Genomic DNA, 22,202 nt, shown 5'->3' with positions numbered 1-22,202 from the left:
GGGTGCACCGCCGCCTCACGCCCGCAGCAGCCGGGCCCCGCACTGACTGGCGCGGGGGGGTGTCTGTGGACTATTTCCCAGCTGCCAGATTCCGCATCTGCTTTTAAGACTTCGTGAGACATCACCCGGCTTTTTATCTGTGAATATAGACGCTACTCAGACTTTAATGTTTTTAGTACTTTAATGAAGGATTCCAATTGCAAAATACCTCGTGATGACTGAAATCTCCACAAACATACACAAATGTCCAAATCACAACAAACAAAAAAGGTTCAAAAATATTTTCCCCAAAAGCACAAATTAGAATCAGTTTTAGGTTATAACATCAGAATTCTCTAAGTCCCTTAAAAAACAAGGAGGGGGGAGAAACACAAATTTACTGGCTACTAAACACAAGCAAGTTTTGTGCTTGGCATAAGCCTGGATACAATGATTTTAAATGACTAAAGCTGTCTCCACTGAACAGTTTTCATTTCATTTGTTTGCAGAGCTCAGTTTCAATGCTCCTGCCCATCCGTTCTGGTAACTTGCTTACCGGAGTCAAGAATTAACTTTTCAAAATAAGTGTGTAAGCAGCAAATAGGTATTATTTTATTTTGGCATTGTGACAGGTGCCTGTATTTCTACTGTTGTCTAGGAAGTCAGTACAAGACAAACAACTTCATACAGCACAGCTTCTGAAAACTTTAGAGGTCAGAATTAAGTATCAGGTCCTACAAGAACCTTTCCCCAGTATGTTTACCAGCCACTTGACATATGGCCTAGATCAGGAACTGATACATATTTACATGTGCTGACTTAAAATTGTAGCATTTGCTTCAAGTACTTACAGAAAGGGAACTAACACGCACATCAACCTCTTTAGATCCATGTTTAATTGAAATTTTATAATTGTTTTCCCACCTTTTTTTAAAAAAAAGCTATCAATCAAAATGCGTTACTCTGCCAGTTAAAAACACTTTGGAAAAAACAGCAAGTAGGAAAAGTTTAGCTTGTCTGACTCGGTTTCACAGACATTTTTCTACCAAAATTATGACACCATGTACACATCCCTTTTTAAAGAAGAAGCTAAGAAGAGTCATTTCCTCTTGGCAATAAAGCAATACGCCAAAATATACTTGTAAACTACAACCATTTTCCACTCCCTTTCAGTTCTAATAGCCAGATAGTTTTCATTCCTATACATTCAAGTGTATTTCCAATGACTCCTGCAGAATTACATTCACATATCACATAGTGCAAGTAAATTTCCCATCAGACAGAAAATTAGGCAGATTTTTCCCAGCTTCTAACTTCTACAAGAATATGTTTAAAAATGTTACAATCTGATGCAAACAAGGTGACTGTAAAATGATTACTTCTCCCATCTCAAGCAATTGAAACACACAGAAATTAAGAACTATGCTGTATCAGTATAGAAATGTTTAAGTATCTAGTACCAAAAGGTATAATCCACAGTCCTCGAGTTAAGTTGCTAAGTTTCATGCATTGTAAATGAGACAAATGTGTGTCAGCCTTCACAAAAGCAAGAAGTTAACTAGAAAAAGTGAACAAAAGACATATCTAAGACCCATAAATTGAAGAATTATGCTAGATTGATCAATGATGGAACTGCAATACAAGACAAATATTAAAATACTGACAATAAAAATATCAAAAGCCACACAGAAAGTGCCAGGAGTAGAAAGTTACAGTCAAAAAACCACTTATGCTTTCAAATTCCCTGGAAGATACAGGCAGGGTTTTAACGTTTGCCAGCAAATTGGGGGGTTACATGTAATTACATCTATACTAGGCCACTTCCTGCTCAAAACCACACCCAGAATACACAGGAGCCAAGAGAAAAATCTGATGCCCATCTAAATTTCGTAAGATGCAATTGCTTCCAAGATGGAACTTGCTTCAGAAAGAGTCCAAAAGAGTGACCATTACCAGCTGATCAACTGAATTATGAAGTCACTTTTTTTTTTTTAATGCAGTTATAACAAAATTAAATACAATAACAGTCTAATAACCATGCTACCGATTTTACAAGAAAAAAAACCACACACATACAAAATAAACCCTGTAATACTTACTCCAGAGAACCTGTTCCTGTTTCAGTCTGACTGTGTAGTGAAGATACTTTTATTAAACATCTTTTTCTTACTATTACCCTTGTCTTCTTGCAAGATTCCACAAGATGACCTAAAAAAGCAACACACAATATAATGTGATTAACCAAATGAGAAAATCAGAAATCTGTACTTGGTTTAATAGCTCCATAAACTTTTTGTGCAGAAATATCTAATTTACCACACATTTTCACTTTCTTTGAATACTACAGTACCATATTCACCTTACTAAATGAATGTCAAATCCTCACTCAATTACCAGAAAGGAAAAAATATGTAGAACATGCCATTTATTCTAACAATATAGGTTTCATAATCATGAACTACAGTCAAAAGCATTTTTCAGCTGCTACAAATATTTTTAAATTTTTGTACACTCAATTTGGATCAGATCAACAGACATCCATTACAATTAGAGACAAAAGAAAGGGAAATAGTGCTGCTGTCACTGTCCTAACCACATCTTCTCTTTTACACTTGGCTGTGAGCAGTTTTGTTGGGGGTTTTTTGTTTGGGTGTTTTTTTGAAAAGAGTGTAATGTCATCTGTAGTTCTACTGTGGATAATTTGAGTTGATGACACAAGTGATCCCATCTTCCTATTCATATTTCAACTTGTGAAACAGCAGGAGAAAGGTTCAGGAGGTCTCCTCTTACCACCATCCTGCAGATACACAGGACAAAATATCTCCACAGAGACAAGACATCATCTCCATTTAGCTCCACCTTGCAAACCAGGCTATCAGCAAAGTGAAAAAAAAACCAAAAAATATTTAAAGCCCCCTTGAGAACAAAGCAGTGCTATCAGTTTGCAATGGTATTATCTACAGGTTTGTAGGGCAAGCCACAAAACACAAGGCATGTAACTACGCTCCTCCTCCCATAAACAATTCTTTTTCTAAACCACACTGTGCTTGTAGCAACTCAACAGCCGTGTGATCAGGAAGGAGGGCTGTCATTCCCTCTGTCCCACACAGAGCAGAACCTCTCCAGAGGTCAGCATGTAGAGCACCATGAGGCAAAAAATAGTTGCTGCCCCATCTGCTTAAGTCTGAAAAAGTTAAGTTACTGCTCCAGGCACAACCTTTTGAAAACAACCTTGTGGTGCATAAACGTATGAACTAGTCCAGAAGCTTCTCATGATTATAGCCTAGGAGCCTACAGCAGGCAAAGCTGAAAGGAAGACTAGAGAAAAATTAAGGCAGCTTTACACGATTTAGAAATTGCAAGGACAAAGAAACAGTGTGAATCTCTTATAACCAGTGCTAAAGCACCGGTCTGGAATTAATGTTTTACAGCCATGTCAATATTTGTGTTTATGGAGTCAGAAAAATTAGAATCAAAAGCTAGTGGCCAGAAGGCAGGAGTTTGGGAGAGGGTGTGAAATGCACCATACTATGCATATCATACTATCTATGATACAAGATAAATAGACATTGCTTCCAGAACTTCCACCTGAGGAAGCAATCTTTCATGATCTGTGGCCCCTCAAAGGGACGGGGCGGCGGGACAACGGACAACGACACAGTGTATGTCTGAAATACCATACCCTGCAGCAGAAGCAGGATGCTATTTTAACTAAAAATTGGATGTCCCAGCCTTCTACAGGTCTCTAGCTAACTAGTCATGTGCTGACAAATCAGATGGTGGAAGCCTAACACACCATTCTAAATTCATACGAAAACTCTCACAGAAAACCTATCAGCACCAGCATAGGAAAGAACGGTGTTCTGAAATTGCATATACAATATAAATTTACCCTAACAACCACCACCACTTCCACAGATTGGCAAACCACAGAGAAGCCTCCCAAATGCAATGTAGGAATCACAGGCAAAATGCACAATACTAGTTTTCTAATACCAGCACCGATACACTGGAAAAAACTGTGACCTCATTCCTTCCCTATACCATACACTATCTACTCATTTTATTAAGTTCATAAATTGGAACAATGTGTAACACAGATGTGTTGTCAGATTTCTTGACTAAGAGTGCATTTGGGGGAGGAAAAAAAAAAAAAAGGAAGGGAAAGGGAAAGGGAAAGGGAAAGGGAAAGGGAAAGGGAAAGGGAAAGGGAAAGGGAAAGGGAAGAGAAGAGAAGAGAAGAGAAGAGAAGAGAAGAGAAGAGAAGAGAAGAGAAGAGAAGAGAAGAGAAGAGAAGAGAAGAGAAGAGAAGAGAAGAGAAGAGAAGAGAAGAGAAGAGAAGAGAAGAGAAGAGAAGAGAAGAGAAGAGAAGAGAAGAGAAGAGAAGAGAAGAGAAGAGAAGAGAAGAGAAGAGAAGAGAAGAGAAGAGAAGAGAAGAGAAGAGAAGAGAAGAGAAGAGAAGAGAAGAGAAGAGAAGAGAAGAGAAGAGAAGAGAAGAGAAGAGAAGAGAAGAGAAGAGAAGAGAAGAGAAGAGAAGAGAAGAGAAGAGAAGAGAAGAGAAGAGAAGAGAAGAGAAGAGAAGAGAAGAGAAGAGAAGAGAAGAGAAGAGAAGAGAAGAGAAGAGAAGAGAAGAGAAGAGAAGAGAAGAGAAGAGAAGAGAAGAGAAGAGAAGAGAAGAGAAGAGAAGAGAAGAGAAGAGAAGAGAAGAGAAGAGAAGAGAAGAGAAGAGAAGAGAAGAGAAGAGAAGAGAAGAGAAGAGAAGAGAAGAGAAGAGAAGAGAAGAGAAGAGAAGAGAAGAGAAGAGAAGAGAAGAGAAGAGAAGAGAAGAGAAGAGAAGAGAAGAGAAGAGAAGAGAAGAGAAGAGAAGAGAAGAGAAGAGAAGAGAAGAGAAGAGAAGAGAAGAGAAGAGAAGAGAAGAGAAGAGAAGAGAAGAGAAGAGAAGAGAAGAGAAGAGAAGAGAAGAGAAGAGAAGAGAAGAGAAGAGAAGAGAAGAGAAGAGAAGAGAAGAGAAGAGAAGAGAAGAGAAGAGAAGAGAAGAGAAGAGAAGAGAAGAGAAGAGAAGAGAAGAGAAGAGAAGAGAAGAGAAGAGAAGAGAAGAGAAGAGAAGAGAAGAGAAGAGAAGAGAAGAGAAGAGAAGAGAAGAGAAGAGAAGAGAAGAGAAGAGAAGAGAAGAGAAGAGAAGAGAAGAGAAGAGAAGAGAAGAGAAGAGAAGAGAAGAGAAGAAGAGAAGAGAAGAGAAGAGAAAAGAGAAGAGAAGAGAAGAGAAGAGAAGAGAAGAGAAGAGAAGAGAAGAGAAGAGAAGAGAAGAGAAGATCAAACAAGGCTGTCCCTAAAAAAAATAAAATGCACTTTATGAAATAACTCAAGTCCTACAAGAGAAAGCAGGCAGTCATATTACAATGTGCTGCAGTTTCTGCTCCGAGACTTCTGTCTCGTTTTTTCCTTTCTCTTCACTACACGTGGCACAAACTGTCACCTGGAACAGGAGACAACTGCTTGGCTCCTATCATGCTTCAAATCATTCCCATCTTAGAGAGAGTCAACCTCCTGCACTGTATTAATCTCTTAAGACACTGGTGAGGCAAGGGGAGCTAACGCTCCTCATGCCTTATTCAGAATTTGCCGAGAAATAAAAGAAACCTGTATTAGCAGAGTGGTCAATGCACTGGCATCTAATCTAAGGGTTAGGCACATGCATAAAGCCCAGAAGATATCTAGGGTCCATAAACTGTACACGTTGTGAATAGGTGCTGTCACAGTTATCAGTTCCTGTGTTCTCCACAGCCTCTTGCTTGCTAGATTTCTGCTCCCTTCCCTACAGCTCTCTGTCCTTTCTCCCCTCTATTCTCACAGTAGTTTCTATGTCCCCTGCAATTCAGACATGACATTGACAATAGGCTCCCTGCTGGTCCTCTGCAACCAACTGTACACTGAGGATAGCTAGGGGAATGGCTAGCCCTCCAGACTTAAAACATTTCTGATGCACACAAACTACCCACTACTATGTTCAAGCACTAGAAACAAATCCTTCGTTACAGGATGACAGCATGCAGCTTTATTTTTCTAGCTAACCAGTATTTCTCATTTTTCAGCCCAGCAGAACAGAGGTTACCAGAGATGGTTATCAGCCTAACCACAGATCACATCATGGTCAACCCTTCATATGCCAGTACACTTTCTACCTTCAAAGCACAAGTGAAAAATTTTTCAAAGACTCATGACTACATTACCTAACAGACCAAGGTACAAACTCTGCTGGCCTTTTAACTACCATAAACAGCTACTGAGAACTCCCAACTACATAAGAAACACAAGCATAATTTCTGGGAATAAAGATCTGAAAGACTTGAAGCAACTGCCTCAAGAAGTGAACACAAAGCGAACTCCCTGATGAGCACACACCTTTTCCCTACTGCATTTCTCTGGGGAATGTGGGAAAAATAGAACCATCAGCTGGATGTTACCAGTGGCACCTCCTTCATGGGCCTCTGATGACTGTGAGCTCAGTCAAAAACACCACACAAAATAACCCTGGGCACTTCTCCTTGGGTCCACACCCACACCACTTCTACAGAAAGCACCGCCAGGGACCTAACAGAAATCCATTTCAGCTTGCAAGTTCTGCATGAGAACTTGTTTTTTGCAAAATAGACATTTTTTGTGACACCTTTCATTACACCTTTATTAGATAGATACTGTTTTTATGTAAATCAGTAACTGCTTTAGAAAAAACATTAACAATCTTATGAAATAATTCAGGAATCATAAAGTTGTGTGGTGGCAATCAAAAAGTCTGTGACAATCCAGTAAAACTTTATATGGTTCTATTGCCACCCTCTATACTTCTTTATGTTCATGGAAACACTTACAAATGTATGACCAAAAAAAATTGTACCACAAGGGAAGAAAGAGGGAAAACGTACAAGAAACTTTTGACTAAAACTCCTGTGTGGCATCTAACATAAACCAGAAACAATTACGAGCTAGGGACATAGGCTACTTGCAAAGAAAGAATATAAAAGAAAAAAGAAAAATTCATTCATAAGCAATGTAAGATGCCGCACAGAAATTCCTGGGCTAATTGTGACCCTATGGACTTCTACTCTGTGACAATTTCTAGACCCATCAGACAGGCTCCTCTGTGAATTCTGACAGAGCACACAAAGAAACTGTTTGTTTCTTAGAGAGGATACTCTGGATTTGCTTTAGGATAAGGGACTCTGAGTGAGTTAAATGACACAATACAACAGTTTCTTGAGTATCTTCCTCTCTGCAAATAAATCACCTATTCTGGAAGAACGCACTGAGGAAGGCATCAGGACCAGCACTGAAAGACTAGCAGATGTTTTGGACAGCAAGACAAGAGCATTTTATAGCTTTTGGTTCACATCTTCAGCTACTTTAAAGCTGTCTCATGCATTTCATGCTCTCAATAGCACTGAAGATTGGACAAGTGAATGTCAAGCTGAATTAGCTGCTGTAGCATCCACTTGGCAATGAAGAAACTCACCATTCCACCGAGTCTGAGACAAGATGAGGATTAACCATCAGTAAATACACCAAATATCTTCAAATGAAAAAAATACTGAGAAATATAAAGCAACCTTCTTTTCCCTCCTTCCTCAGTCCTAAATTTCAACCATAATAGGCATAAAATTCTTCAGCAACTTTCACTATTAGCAATTAAACCATTACAACCCAAATTCAGGAATTAAATCAGGGAGAAAAAGAACTTGCAGCAGCGCACATTTGGCTAAATCACTGCAACTTCAAAATTCCACATACTGCACATCTTAGTGCAAATGTTGAAAACGCAAGCTAAAACCTGAATCTGAAAAAAAATATTTCCTATATATTGCATAGTGATGCATGCAAAGTGATCCAAAGAGTAGAACTGTACATAAACATTATCCTAATTATGCAGTGCCCATAGTCTCTTCAACAGCAGTTGACCAGTTTTGACCTTTTAAAGGTGGCATTTCTGCACTAACATCAAGAGACAAAGTAACGGAGAGTATGTTATACACACAGCAGTGTTTTTCCTTGTGTTCTACTTTCACGGGTGTTGGTGGTTAGTCAAAAAACACTAATATCCTTTTAAAAAAAAAAGCCTCAACCTTTCCTGATATGTGTCACTTTAAAATACTATCTCATATAAAATCTTTTAACCAAAACAGGCATATAGCTACAGGCTCTCATCACGTAAAAATACCCACAGAAAATAACAAAAAGAAAAAAAAAAAAAAAAAAGCAGAGAGTACGCTGCAAAAAGAGATCTATGTCAGAACAAGTCAGTTTACAGCCTTTCTTTTTCCTTAAGATGGATAAAACAAAGACCACAAAGCATTTTCATGAATAACTAAAAAATGTGGGACTGTGTTATTCTTTAAGTTAAATGGATAATAGTTAGAAACATGATTTGAAGCTAAATTCAGTCACATGTCTTCATTAAGAAGAAACTCGTTATCATAATTACATTCATCCAGTGGGTGATTCAAAGCAGGAGCTCTGTAGTCAACTGCTATGAATCACCCTCTAACGAAGCCGTTTTCAATCTACCCAGAGAGCCAACCTTACCCTGTGAAATCCTCTTTGGCATCCAACAGGCTTGTTTAAAACAAATCTATACTCACACAAGCCCACACTAATATGCTTTTTTTTTTTTTTTTACTTGGTTACACACGCTGCTGAACTCCTATCAGTATGAACTTGCAAGTTTTCATTAACTATTTTGAAAATACTGATTTCTAACAAGGTGTCAGTTATTGAATTTAATTGCGGGGGGGGGGAATGTCTTTCACAGTGGTATAACCTGATGGTGCTCAGGGTCGAGTAACCCAGTAACCCTCCTACTCACAGTAGTTTAGAACTCAATGAGATTAAAGTTCTGAAGTAAATGACAATCTTTTGTCCTTACAAAAGAGCAAAAGAATAAGGGCTCTTACTGGCACTGGAAAATGAAGAACAATTAAAGGAGTAAAGAACAGATACTTCTAGATGGCAAGGCATCACCTGCATGATTTAGGATCAACAAATAAAGACCTAAGCAAAATAATTCATTTTTATTTTCCCAGAATGATTCATTCATTTTTCCTTCTGCTCTGCCACCTTCAAAAGAAATGCCTCTGGGCAAAGCATAAGGGGAACACATCACTGTTAATGAAGCGTAACAAAAAAATACTCTAGTAGATGGCAAATTTTTCCTCTCTCATTGTTAGGCAATCATTCTCTGATTTGAGAACAGTGTGCTGAAATCAAGATTAGCAAAGCCTCTGTAAGTGAGAGACCCTGCAAATGTGCTCAGTATTAGAAAGGGCTGGCTGCCAGGGCTGATAATTTATATCAACTACAAAATACAGAAACATCCTGAGAGAGATTCTGGGCTGGAGAATGTACTAGATCTGAGGCTACTCTATAGTTCAAAAAGTATGAAGTTCTAGGCTGCGCATGACCATTTTATAAAAACAGAAGTGTTTTTATGATTTCAGATGACTCACAAGTGCTTAGATTTGCTTTACATTGATTCATAAACATGGAGTGAAATGAGTAACACTTTCCAGCTCATTTCCAGTTCCAATACAGTTTATGGAACAAGTGATTACCCAACTGGTTCAGTAGCTCCAAAGCTGGTGACAAAGAAATTAATAGTTTAGATTGAACAGGCTCATTCGTGTGAAGATGTAAGTTCCCCCACCTCCTCCCAGAGCCCACAGATCACTTACACCTCCAGGCCAGTGCTGCAGCTTTTCTAAATCTGGTTCACTAAGTCTGGCTTACAGAATTGAAGAATTAAAAACCGTGGTCAGAGAGCAGTGCTTCTCTTCCAAGAAATCCATACCTATATACGTACACACATACACACAGAGTGTGAAGCTCAAAGGCCTGAGGCTGAGTGAACATAACCACTGAGCAGCAGTTTAGGCAGGTGCAAACAAATCCACCACCCTGCACAAGCCCTTGTGACATCCACAGAGATGTTTGCGACAGTTAATGAACTGCCAATCTACTGGTCTGCAATCATTGCACACCCTTAGCAGTCATACCACTAAAATTAATCTTTCTGAATACTAAAATAGATTGCAAGCAATAATAAAAAATTGGATTCTGCACGGATTTTCATTACATCTATAACAGTATTTGAAAACAGAAGTCTCAGGGAGGGGGGCATCAATTGCCACCCACAGCAATTCCTATACCTGTGAGTCGACAGTGAAGCGCTGGTTCTTTTGGTCCTGTATCACACCACAATTATGCACCATACTTTTGTTTTAAAACCTACTCTTGAAGCTAAGTTAATTATTGAGTGTAACACGGAGCACAAGGACTTGTTAAGGAACAAAATTACTGCCACACCATCATGTTTTGATAAAGAAATCTTATATTAATGAGCCCAAGGACATTTTCAGACATTCTAAAATGTATGAAGTCCCTCTCCATGATTTCCCTCTGATTGGCTTAAACTCTGAAAGCCTTAAGGTACATAGCTCTCACTAACTAGGCATTTCCTCAGAGTTTAGGATACCTGAATATAGCCCTTGTTGGTGTATTTTCTACTCACTAGTGTGTCACAGATGTAAAAACACTGCAAAAAACCTTACTAGTTCCACCCAAAAGTTACTAAAAGAATAAATATTTACTTGCATTTTAAACAGAGAAATAAAACAGTGAGTGTCATCTAGGCTCTGCAAAGATCTTATCACAATTATTTAGTCACTTGAAACATTATCAACAGGACTACTCATGATTTGTTTCTTGTGACCTCTGTGTAATCATTTTCTTCACTGCTTCCACATTCTGATGTTTTGCTTCCCATTTACATTCTGTTAAATGCCTAATATGGTGAAACTATGCAAATTTACTTCTGTTTAGTTCCCATATTCTGCTTTTTGTTGTGTGCAAATTTTATACAAATGAGAACGCATTTCTACAGTTAAACAGCAAGACCACACAGTTAATTCTTCAGTAATTAATTGTTATGAGCCATTTTGTGAAGCTACTTCCCACTCTGCTCCAGATACCAGTTTAAAGGCTTCATTCTTTATGACTAAAAGAAACTCTGAAGCATGGATTGCAAGAGATTATGAACAAACACAGTAGTGTCTAGCTAAGTGTACTTCAAAGACATGCTGTTGTGGTCCAGCTTGCTGTTTGATTCCAAATATTACCACATAATAAATATCAACAGTATGTCATCACTAGCATCATGTATATAGTAAATACAATCTGAAACTAATAGCTAACAAAATTTCTTGTGCTGAAGAAGGAAAAATTCAAGCATCAAACAAATGAAGTTTACCTTCAGTTATATCAAACACAAAAGCAAATCTATTAAGTGCTTTTAGGTAATGAAACACTGTGCATTTTAAATTGCTCTTGCTCCCCACTTCCCCTTCTTTCAGGTAGCGAGCCTTGTATTGCTTCATACTCTGGTGCTGAAAACTCGGGGTGTTATCAAAGGACTAGCATGTTATACACCAGAATGTACAAATCCAGGTTCTCAGTGTGTGCATGGAAGCCCTCCAAGAACCTCAACTGTGTTACACACAGAAAGGCAGAGTATCACTGTGGGAATGTGAAAGAAAGATGAGCAGAGTTTGAAGAAAGCAAGAACAGCCATGCTCCTGCTTTTACTCGCTGCTCAACAGCAAACCTGCTATGCATTTAAAAGGGTGGGGAAAAACAGGCAAAACTGAACAGAAGACTAATAGCAAGCCTGAATACAAGTTTGGGCTTTTGGTTTAATTCTTACACTTCCTGTGAAGTGTACATTAAAGAACTATCTTTTTTTATAGGCTTATTTCTGACAGAAGTAAAAGCTTTTTGTGGCATCAGGAACACTGCTGTGAGAAATTTATTTCTATATTCTGAGAAGGAACAGAGCTATAGTAGTACTAGAGCTGTAACTCGCTCCAATTACCCTTTTCAGTGCATCGCCATGCGTATTCCCCTCTGCAAATTTCACACAAAGAGTAGCAACAGCTATGACCCCGTGTGAGAGCAGCACTGGCAGAGCACATAAGTACTTGGGGAATAAGATTCCTCCATAAAGAGAGCAATCTGCTTGGCAGATCTCTAACACAAGTGAACAACTTCTTACCCTTAGTATCGTAGATGCTATGGTGAATGGAACTGCTCTAACCAGATTAAGAACAATTCTGACCAAATTGCAAACTGATCAAATTGCAAAGCAATTCCTGACACTGAGATGAACCATAAACAGCAAGATAGGAAGAGTAAAATACAACCTTAACTTACCATGTAACATCTCTAAAACCGTAAGAACTAAAGAGGAACCTAACAAAGGTTGAACTGAAAATGATACCTTCTCTGACATTTTCACAGGCAAAGTGTAGAAGCACTGAGGAGGGGGAGGCAGCAGATGCATTCTGGAGAATGTATTTATCTGCCAGCTACCACTGAATTATGAGATCAATATTTACATCACTTTCTGGCAATAGGCACCAAAAAGCTCTCCCTTTCTCTCATAAATGAGAATGAGCTCCTCCTTTTTCCAGAGCAAACCACTAGAGAGACTTTGACAACCATTTCACTACATCAGAACTGCCTGTCCCAGAGCATTGCTTCACCTCCAAACAGTAGTAGTAGTATACAAGGTATATAAACCTGGGCACATGGAAGAGCACTGGAGTAGCAGCATTTGTAGCCGAGAAAGCAATTCTTAAAATATGCAGTAAAATCAGAAATCAAAAGAACACCTCTTGTAAAATAAAGCAAAGCCTTTTTAGTTTTCATGCAAACAATAATGGTTTGACCATGATGAAAATTTCTCACCACCACACTTAACAGCAAAAGAGGGGTTTACCAAGGGGTGCAAGACTTGACGAAAGACTTGAAAAACGTTTGCCTTAACTCCTTTCAAATTCTCTCCCATGATAAGTCAGAAAGAAAACAAAGTCCCTCTCTAATCCAATTTTACTCCTCACAAGTAAATCACAGGACAAAAAAGTATATCACAGAACATCAGAAAATAAACACCACTTATACCATTTCATTTGCCACCACACCGCAAGAAATCATTCTGCAGGTTAACTGGTCTGTTAATCACCAAAATGTAGAAGCTTCAGCTGAGTTTCAGGAATGCTGCCATTTCCTAAGACTCCATCATATATAAGGGGTCTAACCAACTACACCACCTGTTTTTCAAGAAAACTGCCATTACATAGGTAGAAACCCTTTACAATTAGAGCTAAAAATTAAAGTAGCATGCTACTTTCCTGGCCAACAAGGCCCAATTAAATTAACAATGAAGAAGCAACCTTTAGCATCAAGAGGGTGGAAAAATTTTCATAGTGGTTGGTATATATTAGGTCTGGCTCTTTTGAGCTTTATTAGTATAGCACACACAGCCTGCATCTCTCATTCTCATGAGCCAATAATCCCAGAAGATCAGCCTTTAAGCAGTAATATACCAGTATTTTAAAAATCAGCAAGTAGCGATGCGAAGATAAAAGGAGCCACCACATGCTGAAGGCCTCTTTAAATCCTGTAGTTACATGCAATAAAAGTTGACAAGTTATCAAAGTACAAATACATCTGAAAATATAGCGATGTGATTTGTGAAATTCACATTAAAAAGAAAGTAAGTTAAGGACACTAAGATGATTAGCTGCAGTGATAGTGTAAGGCAAGAATTGCTCTACCTTCTCATAAAATTTACCTAGAAGTAAACTGGAACAGGAATATTAACTCTGAGAAAATAGCTATAAATAGAAGGGGGTTAATCATTCAAATTTCTATTCCCATGGCAACAATACACTAAAGAGTCTAACTGTTTAATCTTAATATGCTTTAAAAATACTTTAGTTGCTGTACTGCAGTTTGCTTCTACCTACTTTTTATGAATAATTTCTCCTCTATTTTTTAATACAATATTTTCTTTCAACAAAAGCATTTGCACAGATACTAGGGAAAGTGAGTCTGTGCATCAGCTGAGATGATTATGTGTCCATTCAAATGGATTTTTCTAAATGGGGCCACTTAAAAATACATTTACCTTTCCTCCAGACTAATAAAGAGCACATAAAACCTATTCGCTATTCATTTCAACTACCATAGCTGCTACAAAGTATTTTTCAATTAAGAGTTTGCATTTATCCTTAAATAGCACCTCACATCCTTTAAGGTCCATGACAGTTGACATTATGAATGTTCAAGGACTTAAGCACAAGAAAAGTTTACCAAGCAAAGACACTAACAAAAAAATAACATCCTCATCCCCAACGCACAGGTGAAAACATAGCATGATAGCCAAATTTCTCTAAGCTCAAACAGCAGCCATGTGACACACTTGGAAACAGAATCTAATTATTACAAATCCCTAGCCAGTGTTTTAAACCACAGTATTTCTCATCCAAGTAAATCAGTGTTGAAGATTTCAAGTTAAACAAAATCAAGAAAAAAATACAGAGAGATAAGTCATTTATTTAAAAAGTAGAAATCAATAAGGACTTCCGTCATTCTGCGGTGAACAGCAAATCGAATATAAAGTGAGTTACATTCCAGCATATTTGCAGTGACAGAAACTATGAAAGCACCCAATATGCACATTTAATTTCAAAAGATATAGAGCTGCTGCAAATCTTGATGAGCCTACTACAAATACAGATGAGAAATGATGAAGAAAAGACTTGGTTGTGATCTTAACATACCTAACTTCTAAGTTACATCTCCACATTCTTGCAAATATTGTTTTAACTGAAGACTACTAAAGAACTTTTCCTATTTATCCAGTACTTTTCTGATATTCTTAATTGCCGTAGCTCTTCATACACAAATTTACAGTACCCAAAGGAAGTTGAAATTACTAGTTATCAAAACAGACTGCTGTGAAAAAAATAAACAATTTCTATGTACTTGTGTTAGCTGAACTCTTAAGAACTTAGGCAGAAACACAGTGAGCATTAAAAAATGGCACCCTAACACTTAGAGCAGTAATTCAGTAAAGAAAAATGCTTTTATTATTACTCAGGTTAAAAAAAAAAATCATTACATTGAGCTTACTAGAATTTTCAACACAAAGATCACCTAATTCAAGTGTAAATACTTATATTACTACCACTAGTAGTAGTCATAAAACACTACTTCTGAATGCTGGGGAAGTAAAACTGGCCAGGATGAAGACTCACCCTACTCCATACCATTTTATACACATCTTAATAGTGGTTATCTCTTTAACATTTGAAAATTTGCAATAGTTTACACATAGTTTGTAATAGTTTGCAATCATAATAAAGTTACTATTTAAAGAAAAGTTATGCAGATGTATGCAGATTATCAGTATATAAGAAAGTATTTTTTTATTTTTAATAAAATATAAAATGACATCAAAAGTATTATGGCTGTCTTACAAGGATATTAAAAAGAAGCTGAACAATATCAGCCTGCTGAGAACAGATAATCAGTCCCTCCTTGGTTTTATTATTAACAGAAAGGAAAAACTCTTTTTTTGCTAGCAAGCATTTTGTGCTAAAAATTAATGTACCATTTGCTGCTGACAATCTGCCAGACTAATGATGCTTTTCTTCGCTCAAGTGGATTCAGAAACTACTACTCATTTTCCAGGCAGCATTTATCACAGATTCCCAAATACAGTCCTCCCATGAAAAGAAAAACAAGACAGCTTGTCTCCACACTCACACACACACTTCTTCACACTTAACTTATTATGAGTAAATAATTTAAAATACTTCAGCAGATGCAGACAAGCATTCTTCACCTCCTGATATTATGGCTCAATCCAAATGTCACGATGCACCCAAGACTCCCATGAAACTTCCGTGCAAACCTGACATAAGAAAAAACTGAAGAAATAAAATCATAGAATCATTTAGGCTGGAAAAGACCTTTAAGATAGAGTCCAACCGTAAGCCTAACACTGTCAAGTCCATCATTAAACCATGTCCCTAAGCACCACATCTACATGTCTTTTAAATACCTCCAGGGTTGGTGACTCAACCGATTCCCTGGGCAGCCTGTTCTAATGCTTGAAAACCCTTTCAGTGGAGAAATTTCTCCTAATATCCAACCTAAACCTCCCCTGGTGCAACTTGAGGCCATTTCCTCTCATCCTATCACTTATCACTGGGAAAAGAGACCAACACTCATCTCGCTACAACTTCCTTTCAGGTAGTTGTAAAGCTACATTTCAAATTTTTTTTCCTCCTAGGTTTGGATTCATTATTGGGTTTTTGACTCTTGTTCATTTCCATAAATTAGTAACAGGACTTGCATTCTACTCTGTCTCATTGACATGCTGCTATTTCATATGCCTATACAGACTGCACACATGTATACGCACTATCTGTTTTACTGCTGTCTGTATACCAAGTACTAACTCTTCTTTACCTAAAAGATCCCTGGTTATGCCTAGAACAATCCTTCTTAAATATCTTCATGGACATTTTGAACTGCATCCTTAGCAGGGCACATAGATACCTAGATAGTAAATTCAGAGGTCCTCCTCTGTATCGGCTGAAACGAAAGGAAGACATTCTAAAGGCTAGAAATACAAATACTCCAAGTCCACGTGATTTTCAGACCACCACGAACAATGGAGAATCCCTCCCTTAGCAACATCCATTTAAGTCCAAAAGGGATCTGAAAAAAAACAACATCCCAACACCAGCAGAGAACAAACAATACTGCCAGTCATCTTCAAGCACTGAAACACACAGGGTCCAAAAGCGGCCTCCCAGGGTCACGATTTCTACCACACCAACCCCCCATATCTCCCTGGTGTACCTCTAGTCCCAGACTGCTGAGCCCCCACCATAGCAATCCAGTCATTTCCTAGCCTGGACCTCACCTGTGACTACTGCTTTCCTTTCCTCCCACAGCTGTCACCAGAGAGTCCTTTCTCCCGCAGATTCCATTTTACAGAATACTATGCTTTGTGAAGGATAAATTATTTCTCATACACATCCTCACAACAGCACCCCACAGGGCACTGTAGGGAACACCAGCCTGTGCCTCCAAGAACCAGCAGTCTGAAAAGACAAGACACTTAACAGAGTGAAGACTCACACATGGTTCACACACAGGTCTTTAAAGGAAGGAAATAATGGGGGATCTGGGGAGAAGGAATAAACCAAGAGCAGTAAATTTAATGACAGACTGTAAGAAGAAAAATAAAGTGAAGCCAATCAGGAAGGGGATACAGTGCTCAATACAATTTAAAAATAACATTTTGTGTCCTTCTTTCTACTGCATCGACTTTGTACTGAGCTTTGAGTTTCTACTGACAACATTTACCTTTGTTTACCTGTTTCTCCTCCGTGTGTATGTGTGTCTGTACCCCTGTGTGTGCATTCACAAACCACAGGCTAACTTACAACCTTCCAGAGGACACAATACTAAATAGCAATACTCAAATCACTGACAGAAAACCACCATGCTGCAGTACTTGAAAGCAGTCTTTTGGGGAGTTATTTTTAGTGACACAAATACAATCACGTTTTAAAATCAGGTGTGCTTTATAATCTTCTGCTATTGACATTCCATACTAATGAACATCAGATTGTTAACTGAAAATAACACAGGACATTTTGAAATAACACTTTCCATTTTAAGAAAATAAAATGATGCAACAATATCAAAATCCATCTCTCAAGCACCTTATTTACAAAAGATAAAAAAGGTATTGCTCAAGAGATAGCTACCACAAGAACCCCAGCACTACAAATGTTACCAGTTATTCTATTTTCTAGAGATCTACCTACTCTGATTTCTAGACTGCTTCTAGTACGCTGTAGCTGCATACAAGCACAAGTCTTCCACATTAAATCCGTCACAAAACCACCTTACAGCAGGGCTGTGAGCCTCTTACAACGTCAGGTCAATCCTACAGAATGCCAGCTATTGCACATTCCACACAAAAGCTTTCATAAACAACCAACTGATTCTTATGCTTATTTTTAAAATATTTCATTGCTTTGTTAAAGATATCCTGTGCATTCAGACAACAAAGGACTTTCAGAAACACTGAAATGCTTCATAACAATACTGTATCGTAAAACAAAAGACACACTAATGCTCTTAGTAATCCTCATTAACTGACAACACAAACCACAAACACTCCCATAACTTCCACAAAACTATTTATCTACCTCTACTATCCAAACAAGCTATTGCGCACACGCTGCCAGTTGATGCAAACTCAAAAACTTATATCATCTCACTCATCTTTGAACCCTCTTAGAGGTTTTTTTAATCCAGTGGATATATGGTGCCTGGGGGCAAGGGAAGGACAGGAACACCCAAAGCAAGAGTAAACAGGGCAAACTCCTAATGGACTCCACATCACTTTAAAGTGTTCATCAGTTCCAAATTAACGCATGAACAAAAGCCTCTGCCTTCTGCTCTAGATACAAAAAATCTGGGAACAAAAGCCTCAGAAGAACATTGTGAAAAGAAGTTCAGAAAACTTTGGTAGCCCCCAAAAGTGAACTTCAAACGATAGTAATGAGAACACACTGATTACTTGGCTCTCATAAAAAAGAAATTAGGAATCACAGGGTTGTCACCTCCTTCTCTCTTAAAAGTAAACTCATACAAAGAAGCAAGACACCATCACATACAGGCACAAGGGGGGGGGGCAGGGGAGTGTATTTATACAGCTATTTTATGTCCAGTATTCACAATTCTTCACGATTTCTTAGAAGTACTTCAATTTTAGAGGCAGAGGTATCCCATCAGGTCAACTAACTCCACCTCTGCCCCAAGGAACTATTCCTCACTTGTTACAAATTTCTGTTAAAAAAAAAGTGAAGTAGTAAAAAATCTGGGGATCGTTTATTAACTTAACATGGGAAGTAAAACTGTTCAGCATTACAGCAACATGTAAACTTACACAAGCATAAAACTAGACACATTCTCTGATGAAGTTCCTTTAAGATATTTTGATGCAGAATTCACAAAGCTGTTCTAAAAATCAGAATAACTAATGCAAATAATAGCAAGATATTCTGAAAATAGAAGAGCAAGCACCCTTTACAATTCTGTTTCATAGTGAAAATTTAATGCAGCACTACTTAAAAACATGCAAGTCTGACAATTTTGAAAGAAATAAAAGCTATGAGTAGTGAAGTGGAAGTAGCAAAGATGGTACCCAAGGACAGTCTGGGGCCTCTATATGCATACAACCAAATTGATGAAAGGCTATATTCCGCAGCACACTAGCAATTAAACTTTGGCTACCTAAAACTGCCAAAACCAAAACAAATAATGTGCACATCCCCTCCACCCCCAAATTATCAGTGGGAGACAGTATAATTACCCCAGTCCTACCTCTCAGAGGAAGCTTTTTCTGACACATCCATGTCACTATTTGTTTCTTTAATCTTCTGAAGCCAGTATGTAAATTCAATTATTGTGGTAGCTACATATCCACAAGCATTTGCACTAGGGCCTCACTCTGCAACTCTAATATATGTAAATGAAACCACATTCCTGAATTTATTTCCACCAAAGGTTGAGATATAGATTTACCCATGTAAATTTGACAGACTGTTAAATAGATTGGTCAATGTTGCACATAAACTAACTGGTACTTAGGTATTACACAAATACATTTAACCTTGCAGAATCTCTGATTTGCGATTTTTGACAGAACCACCACTTTGTTACCGGCTGTTAATTCTGGACCATAATTCCTACCAACTGAAAGCAAAACCACCTCCTTACAAATTACTACTGTCATTTCTAAAAATGAATTTTAAAAAACTGTTACATTTCTAATGCAAGATGATTTTTGCAACCAGATCTGATTTAGTTATCAAAACAAAACACAATGAAACTTTCACATGGTGAGTGATTGTGAGGACTAACAGCACTGCCACAAAACAAATTGTTTAATGAATTCAGCCACCGATACTGATTTTTTTAACCCTCCATAATTCAAAGTCCTCATATTCTGAGGTAAATTAACTGAGATTTGAGATGTAGTACATAACACCATGTGTGTCAAGGCTCAAAAGGTACCAGTTTGAGTACAAACACACATTTACTCAAAAAATCCAAACAAGCAAGCTTTTCCATGTAACTGTCTACATGATGCTTATTTCAGATTCTTCTCTCCTGGACTGCTTTCACAGAAAGTGCCAGTTGTGAAAAAGGGTTAACTGCATAAATTAACTGTCTGCTGCTACCAAGCCAGGCAAGTCAGAAAGTTCACCTCAAACAGAAGCAACCCCATGGACTTTGCATAAAATACACTGCCACATTCCACAGCCCAACAACCCACGTATTTATTTTCAGATAAGTTAACCGGTGGCAACTTCTAGAGAATCAAGGGCAAAGCTTCCATGTGTATCTCTAGATCTATGAAAAAGCACTCAAGCTACTTGAACTCTGTGTCTCTGGTCACTGAAACACAATACCAGCTTGTTAGCTAACCAGCCAAAACACCTGCATGCATTTCCACCCAACTTCTAAATAATAAATCAGTATTTTTCCTGCGTCCTCCTCATATATATAGCATTCTGACAGCTTGTATTTTTACTGGATTGTGGTTTTGAATTTCACATTTGCAAAATAGAACATATTGCAGACATATGCAAGCATTAAAAGTAAGTATGCAACATTTCACAAGCATATTGACTCTACATTCAACTTCCAGTAAAGGGAAAGGAGTAGTGAAATCAGGGCGAACAGGCAGGAAATGTTCTCTATTTACTATATCACAAGAATCGAAGAAAGATTTATTTTTTTTTTATGAAGGCTTTCCTACACTAGAATTTGGAGTTCTGCCAAAAGTCTATAAACAATTGGAGAACTAGAGAATTTATGACATCAGATATTCCAAGGAAGTGAAACCTGACTTCACAGAAACGATTTTTATTCAAGAAAGATATTTAAATAGACATCAAAAAATATTTTAAGACTTCATATGGAAGAAGTTCCTTTTTAAATTTTTTAAAAAAACCCACTTAATTACATGCTGACACCCCACCCAAACATGTTTCCAAGTCTATCCCACAACACAACATTCTTGGTATTAGCGATATCCCTGATATTATTTTTTTTTAATTAAAAAAAAAAAAAAAAAGCCAAAAACCAGTTGCTAAAGAAGTTTTGTTCATGAATCCTTTTCTTTCTCTCACTCTTCTGAAAAGCACTGCTTGCTGGCATGAAATTCTGAACCCTGGAAAACCATCATCAGTCTGAACTGAAGCTTCTAGATCAAAGTTTCCAAGTGACCTGGTGATTCATTCCCCAGCCACCTTAAGTGCATTCCACTAGGCTTTGCAACCCTCTGACAAGTGTATGGATATTCCGTATCTCTTTATACACATTTTTGCTAAAAGCAAGTGTATTATAAGGTTTAATTTCACCTTTTAATTAATCACTGAAGCCCTACGGTTGTGGAAGTCTCTAGCTAATAGTGCAAACCACAGGCCGATCAAATTTCTGTGACATCCTTCATGTATTCACCTAATGTCAAACCTCCAAACTACAGTCCTGAAAACATAAATAACATATTACTGGAGTTTCTAGTAATGCGCAGCTTCAGGTGGTTCCAAAACCTGAATAAAGTTCAACATCAACAGTATAACAGCAGCACTGATTTCAGAGGATATGTAACATTTAATTTGGCTACAGCTGTCAATTCCAAATGAACACAACTCATCAATGTATCCGGTGACAAGAAAAGTCTGTAAACGCAAAAAGTTCTGGCAAAAAAACCCCTAAGCTTTCTTGATTTTGGAAGGCATCCAGCATCAGTCTGTAAGCACACATGCGTTAGAGCTAGACAAACCAGCGATTCTGGCATGAAAGGTTTCCGTTTCTCTTTCAGGAACTCTTGGGACTAATGAAGATTTATTCCCTACTTACGCAGAAACAGGTCCTCATCTGTGGAAGAGTTCAGTTGTCTGCTAAGAAAGTAGAGAACGGCAGTGCGCTGCCAAAGCCACCGACCAGCCCGTGTACTGCCCACTCCGGGCTGCCCCGAGAATGAGCATCTGACTGGAAATACAGTTCACAGACACCGCTTTTCCATACAAATTCCTGCGGTCCAGAAGGAAAACAGCGCTCAGAAACCCAGCTGAAAACAGCCAGGAGTATCGAACAATCTAAACGTCACTTTAAAAACGTACACAGCGATCGCTAGCACTCGGCTACGAAAAAGACATTAAAAAAAGTCACCGGGGGCACCGCAAAGACCCCGCTCGCCGGGCGGAGCCTCGGGGGGGAAGGCGCTGACC

General features: G+C 38.1%; 1 protein-coding gene across 2 annotated transcripts in view; it reads right to left on the bottom strand.

Annotated features, from left to right (window-relative positions):
• Positions 1 to 22,202, bottom strand: part of PIK3CB (phosphatidylinositol-4,5-bisphosphate 3-kinase catalytic subunit beta) — a 103,944-nt gene that overhangs the window by 60,875 nt on the left and 20,867 nt on the right. Inside the window, exons 1-2 of one of the 2 annotated variants that reach the window (XM_026855032.1) lie at positions 21,832 to 22,095; positions 2,079 to 2,187 (exon numbers count right to left, since the gene is read on the bottom strand). The gene's annotated coding sequence lies outside the window, so the exon portion shown is untranslated. Of the gene's footprint in view, positions 1 to 2,078; positions 2,188 to 21,831; positions 22,096 to 22,202 lie in introns of those variants that run through there. The other variant, XM_026855031.1, reaches the window with a different exon arrangement.

This window comes from Athene cunicularia (assembly GCF_003259725.1).
Source record: "Athene cunicularia isolate RWA chromosome 9 unlocalized genomic scaffold, athCun1 chr9_part1, whole genome shotgun sequence".
In the NCBI taxonomy this organism is placed as follows: domain Eukaryota; kingdom Metazoa; phylum Chordata; class Aves; order Strigiformes; family Strigidae; genus Athene; species Athene cunicularia.
The sequence above is the reverse complement of the archived record's forward strand: the minus strand, read 5'-3'. Positions and strand labels throughout refer to the sequence as shown.